The sequence below is a fragment of the Canis aureus genome, chromosome X, assembly GCF_053574225.1.
Source record: "Canis aureus isolate CA01 chromosome X, VMU_Caureus_v.1.0, whole genome shotgun sequence".
Lineage (NCBI taxonomy): Eukaryota > Metazoa > Chordata > Mammalia > Carnivora > Canidae > Canis > Canis aureus.
The window spans coordinates 31,560,276-31,566,830 of record NC_135649.1 but is presented as its reverse complement, the minus strand read 5'-3'; the positions used below and the strand labels follow the sequence as shown (position 1 = coordinate 31,566,830).

The 6,555-nt window shown below is 51.9% G+C and overlaps 1 long non-coding RNA gene across 1 annotated transcript; it reads left to right on the top strand.

Annotated features, from left to right (window-relative positions):
- Positions 1-347: 347 nt before the first annotated feature.
- On the top strand, positions 348-4,654 carry LOC144308070 (uncharacterized). Its single transcript, XR_013374702.1, has 3 exons — positions 348-754; positions 1,292-1,886; positions 2,714-4,654. It is a non-coding gene; the product is annotated as an uncharacterized LOC144308070 (long non-coding RNA).
- Positions 4,655-6,555: the final 1,901 nt, after the last annotated feature.

The following is a 6,555-nucleotide window of genomic DNA, read 5'->3' as shown; positions in this document are numbered from 1 at the left end:
GAAGGTGAGGACCAGTGTGCAGCCGGCTGAATGGTGACGGGAAGCACGATGCCGGGCAGAGTGCAGACTGTTCTCTAATGGGAAGGATATAGGGTAGAGGGGGGGCAATTATTCTAAGCACAGAGGGACCTTGAACAGGTTTACTGTATGGGAGAAAAATATCCAGTAGCATGGGGAGGGGTGGAGATGCAGCGAAATACGAGGTGGGTGGGTGGATAAGATGTATTGAAGTGGCTGAGGAAATGGAATAGGAGGACCTAGGGTCTGGGGCATGGACAGAGGGTTTGGCAAGGAAAGCTGAGGGACCTCACAACTCACTTGATTTTCTCGACGGGAGGAACTCCCACGGTCTCCTGCTTAGGATGAGCTGACCGAGCCGACAGCTTGAGACTATGGGGAGTCTGATATAGCACCTGCGATTTACGGCAGGGGGAGCTGAACCAAAAAGAGCCCCCCAAGCACGCACTCACCCGACCTTCAGGTCCGAAATTAATTCCGCGCGCCTGGGTGCCGTCCTTCAGAAGCTCTTGGGAACCCGAGGCCATCTCTGGGCTCCCTGCAGTCTCCATCGCAGTCGCCCACCCGAGCCGCCCCGTAGGAGGCGTTGAGCCAAGGAAAGGGGGCAGAGCCCGGTGCAGCCGCCAACCCGCCTGCCGAGTAGGGGGCTCTACCCCGGGAGGCCGGTCCCATCAGGCCTTGCGGCCGCGACTCACATCCCACGTGTCTGACGCGCTACTCTGTCGTCCGGAACGAGGTTGGTGTGGCGGGTCGGTTTCACGCTTTGTTAGGAGAACGGGTGGGTGAGAGAGGAAGCGGGCGGGGGCGGGGGGTCCAGGACTGTGCAAGGACTCAAGGACCGAGCCAGGGGCTGAGGGGCGGATCCGTAAGGCGCCGTCGTTTCCAGCGGCAGACGCTGCCGGCCCGGCTGAGTAGGCCGCGAAGGCCGTGGCCGTGGATTTCGGGGACCCCGGGAGCGGTTCCCGCCACAACGAGGTGGTCGTGTTTATCAACGAAGAGGTGCCCGGTAATGGCGGCGGGCCAGGCTCGAAGCCCTGGAACGAGAGAGAGCACGAGCTGCCGGCCCTGGCGGCCGACCCACAGGTGCCGCGCGCCACCAACAGGGCCTATTCCTGGAGCGCGCTGGCCTCGAGCGTGCGCGCAGGCGCACCAGGTCAGGCGGCTGCGGGAGCAGCTGGGGGAGCGCGAGGCCACCACTTGGGCTCTGGCCTCCCCGCGGCCGCGGCTGCGCCAGGGGCGTGACCAGGTCGCCTCGCATTTCCGCTCCACGCAGCTGGATGACCGCGAAGCGCTGCGTGCGCAGCTGCACCAGGCCCAGACGCTGCCCCAGCAGGTCGAGTCTCGAGTGCAGCAGCTGACGACCGACGTGTGGCCCCTGAATGCCGCGGAGCGCAATGAGGTGCCGGTCGCAGCACGGTTGCGAGCGTGAGCAGGATTCGCAGACGCAGAAGGAGGAGGCCCCGATGGCCCCGATGGCCCCGATGGCCCCGACGACAAAAGGTGTGCTTTACGTGCTGGGACCGCTGCCGCCAGTCTCCAGATTCAACTCCCTCTGCCAATGTCGTTTCCCAAGCCATTCCCGGTAGTGTTCTCCTACCCACCAGCTCCCCAACCCAGAGTAGTCTCAGAAGCAGCAGCAGGAGCAGCATTCCCACCCCAGATGCCTGCTGGAGTGATCTACCCACCTGCCACGTGGCCTGCATTCGGGCCCCAGCGGGAGATAGTCCTACGGTGGGACCAGAGGAGCCAAGGCCAAGAGGAAGGTTCTGTGATGCCTCACTTCGTAGTAAACCCTTCAGGGCACGACTGGAGCCAAGGAGTTGGAGTGAAGCAACAAATGCAGGAAGCGATGCTGGAGCTACCAAGTGGTAAGAAAGCCTTTGAATCCCAGCAAAAGGAGAAACCTGTCTCAGACCTGGGGAGGAAGGATTGGGATCGCCTGTGGTGGAGGAGGTGATTACTTTTCCTGTGGCTGGTGATAAATGCAAGAAAATCTAGATACTAACTTTGACCCCCAAACAAGCTCCTCCGTGAATTTAGGCATGTGGAAAAGAACTGATACAGATTCTGAAAAGAAATCAATTTCTGGAGGCCCCCTTCTGATAAAAGACACATCATAGAAAAATTTAAAATGTCCCAAATTTCCAGTATCCTACCATCAAGCAATAACCATTTTTTACACATTAATATCACTACTTCCACAGTTGGGTCTCTTTCCACAGTTTTGTATTACACGTGTATGTGTGTGTGTAATGTGTACTGCTTTATTTTATTTTATATTTTATGTGTACTGCTTTATTTGTTTCGTATATTTTTTTATTGGAGTTCAATTTGCCAACATATAGCATAACACCCAGTGCTCATCCCGTCAGGTGCCCCCCCTCAGTGCCGGTCACTGAGTCACCCCGACCCCCCGTCCACCTCCCTTTCCACTACCCCTTGTTCGTTTCCCAGAGTTAGGAGTCTCTCATGCTCTGTCACCCTCTCTGATATTTCCCACTCATTTTCTCTCCTTTCCCCTTTGTTCCCTTTCACTACTTTTTATATTGCCCAAATGAATGAGACCCTATAATGTTTGTCCTTCTCCGATTGACTTACTTCACTCATCATAATAGCCTCCAGGTCTATCCAATGGAAGCAAATGGTGGGTATTTGTCATTTCTAATGGCTGAGTAATATTCCATTGTATACATAGATCACATCTTCTGTATCCATTCATCTGGCGATAGACACCGAGGCTCCTCCCGCATGTGTACTGCTTTAAAAAAAAAAAAGGTAAGATTCGGGCAGCCGGGTGGCTCAGGGGTTTAGCGCTGCCTTCGGCCCAGGGCGTGGTCCTGGAGACTCAGGATCAAGTCCCACATCAGACTCCCTGCATGGAGCCTGCTTCTCCCTCTGCCTGTGTCTCTGCCTCACTCTCTCTCTCTGTGTGTGTGTGTGTGTGTGTGTGTGTGTGTCTCATGAATAGACAAAAGTCTTTAAAAAAGAAAAAAGAAAGATTCTAGTGAATATGTTAATGAATCCTTTAAAGGAAAATTCTTGCAACTGCATTTAAGTTCACAGGTGGTGGACTCCGGATGGCTGCTACCAATTGGCTGACACCCTGGAGAGGCTGACATGATGACACATTCTTTTTCTTTTCTGTATTCTCATTAACTGCCTCTCTCACACAGTAGCAGGTCTTTGGCTAAGAATAATCATGCTTTTAGAACACATACACATTATATCCTAGGAACACCGCACCACTTTTCCTTGAGAATGCTGTCGTTGTGCTGTCAACTTACAGCAGTGTTCATACTTGTTTCTTGATTTATTTTTACAACATTCATATCCAAGGGCCTGTTCTTTGTGTCTCTAAGCTCCAGGAACTTTGTATGAAGCTGAAGAAACTCCAGCTCCTGGTGTGTGAATGAATCCTTATGAAATACCCTCTGGCTCTCAGCAGGCTTCACCTCAGTGAGACTTTAACTGGTTGGAGCTAGTAGGAATGTGAAGAAATCAGGGGAAGGGAGACATTCTGGCCACATCTTGGAATAGGGGAAAGCAGATAGATTTTGTTAGAATTTGATCCTTCTGTTATGGAAAAGGGATTGACAGCAGATTTCAAAGCGGGGCTGGGAGGGTAGTATTAAATGTTAGAGGTTATAGCACGTTTGTTGAATTTTGTTCATTAATTCATTGAACAGTTATTGGTTGCCCGGTATGTGTTAGGAACTACAATTATATGTTATTATCTGGTGCACACATTATAACCCAATTGGAGGAGTTTGGTTAGATGACAGAAGAGCCTAATTTGGGATTCAGTATACACCAGGGGTGTCTTCTTTGCCTAGCATATAATGTGGCATTTGGGTGAACTCAATTGAAATAACATCAAGATCCATTTCTGTGATTCCGGAGGCAACGTCAAAGGCACTTTCGTGGAAGGACTTGAATGACTGAACTGCTCAGCACACAATCCCAACTCAGACAAACAGGCAGTGGTAAAGATGGGGGGAGGGAAGTAGCCTCACAAAAGTACAGGCGGGACTTTTCTGAGACTCCTGCTGATTTACTCCCTTGAAAAGGACTGCTAGTTTCCTGGTTGTCTGAAAGGCCACCAGGTTGTCTTGAAGAAGGAGAGTGTTGGCTACACACTTGAGCCCTCAGCCTCAGGCTTTGGCTATCCCAAGCTCCTTTCTGTTTTAGATGGATGAAGAACAAAATGGATTCCAAGGGCGGACATCATACTATGGATGGTTCTTCTGTTGGGAAGACTAATTGGATTAAAAATAGAACGGGACTGGGATGAGAACTTTGGAGAATGCCCCCGGGCCCCTTCTCTTCCACTTGGTGTGTTCTCTGCAGGCTCTCCACCACCCCCGAGGCAGGAGGAGTCCAGGGGGTGGAAAGTTAGATGGTCTCCAGCCTGAACGAAAGTTGTTCTTGAGTTCCCCCATGAAATCCCAGCTCACCGAGCTCAGCATCGGTCACAGGTTCCTGATTCTAATAATAAAGCGTGTGCACTTGCCTGCTGTGTCTTCTGTGAGGTGTGCATCTCGGGGCAGGTTTGCTCTGAGGCGGTTTCAACCCACACCTTCCCACCATCTCTCTCTCTTTTTTAAGATTTTATTTATTTATTCATGAGAGACCCACAGAGAGAGGGGCACAGACGGAGGCAGAGGGAGAAGCAGGCTCCATGCGGGACGAGGGACTCGATCCCCAGTCTCCAGGGTCACACCCCAGGCCGAAGGCGGCGCTAAGCCGCTGAGCCACCCGGGCTGCCCATCCTTCCCAGCATCCCACCGAAGTGAAGGAAAGTTCTCTCATTCACTATTCGAGGGCCTCTCCTCTTCCAGCGAGCTCCCCAAAAAGGGCAGGGGGAGAGGCTTCTATGGAATCTTCGGCCCATTGTGATTGTCCCTGCGCCCCTCAATGTCCACGCGGTCCCTGCTGCTCCTGGGCCCGCGGGGCACGAGAGGTGGGGGGGAGGGGGCTTCTGTCTAGGCTGGGAGCCCGACCGCCCGGTGTCCAGCCCCGCTCTGTGCACCAAGAAGCCATTTCCCAGAGGCCCTGTCTCCCAGAGGTCCAGTGAGCAGGAATGTCCCTCCGGCGTTTCTGCCCCGCAATGCACGCTCCCCTCCTTCCTATACAGAACCCCATCACGGGGCTCAGGATTCTGGAAAACAGCCAGGTTTATTATTTATTTTAATTTTTTTAATAGCAACTGTTTTTCCTTCCTGCGGGCAGTTGCTATGTATTTTTTAAAAGATTTTATTTATTTATTCATGAGAGAGAGAGAGGCAGAGACATAGGCAGGGGGAGAAGCAGGCTCCCTGTGGGAAGCAGGATGAGGGACTCGATCTTGGACCCCAGGATCATGCCCTGGGCCGAAGGGAGGCACTCAACCACCAGTCTGGCAACAGCCAGGTTTAGATGCCCTGCTAATAAGACAAATGTTCCCCTAGGCAACAGGGGGTGGAGCCTGGCTGCCTGCTGTATGGGACAAGGGATGGGGCAGGGAACTGACCCTGCCTCGCCAGCTTCCTCCCTCAGGCCTGGTAACCGAGAGGCCTTGCTTACCAGAAAGGAGCTCTGGGGAGGAAGAGGACCATCCGGGACATCAACCTAAAGCTAGGTTTTCTGGGCTAGGGGCTGGTTTTGTGATACTCTCGTGAGTGCCAATAGCTCCCTGGAATTTTGGGAAGATGGGGCACAGATGTAACTCGGGAATGTTATAGTAGGTTTTTATCTGGAGGTTCTCATTGTGTGGTTTCTGGACCAGCAGCATCGGGATCACCTGGGAACTTGTTACAAATGCAAATTCTCAAGCACCATTCCAGACCTGACTCCAGGAAGTCCCGGCAGTGGAGCCTAACAAGTGTTTCTGATGCCTGCTGAAGTTCAAGAGCCTTTGTAATCCATAGTGTAGTGTGAACAAATCACCCTAGATTTCATTATGGTTAGTTCATTTAGGGCTTCACAACTCACTCTGATGTCTACTAGAATGTCTTTAGATCTATATGAAAATAGACTCATCCCTGGGCATAGCTCTTCCATAGCTCAGTGTGATTACCCATTATTTCAGGGCTGACTTTTTTCATAAAAACATTCATAAGGGGACGCCTGGGTGGCTCAACAGTGGGCGCCTGCCTTCAGCTCAGGTCATGATCCTGGGATCCAAGATCGAGTCCCACATCAGGCTCCCTGTGAGGAGCCTGCTTCTCCCTTTGCCTATGTCTCTGCCTCTCTCTCGGTCTGTGTCTCTCAGGAATAAATAAATAAGTCTTAAAAAAAAAAACCTTCATAAGTCTTTGGCCAGAATTATTAAGGTTGGCTCTTAATTATCCCTTCATTCTGGGTGGGCACATGCATGTAAAGCCAGTAAGTTTAGTCTAAGGGAAGAGCCTGGGCTTTGGAGCCAGAGAGACCCGGGTTCACGTACTTTGCCATTCACTAGCTGTGTGACCTGGAACAAACTACTGAATTTCTCAGATCCCCAAAAAGTGTTACTTCCTTCTCCATTATCCCACTGGTGACTGCCACAGCTCTGTGAAG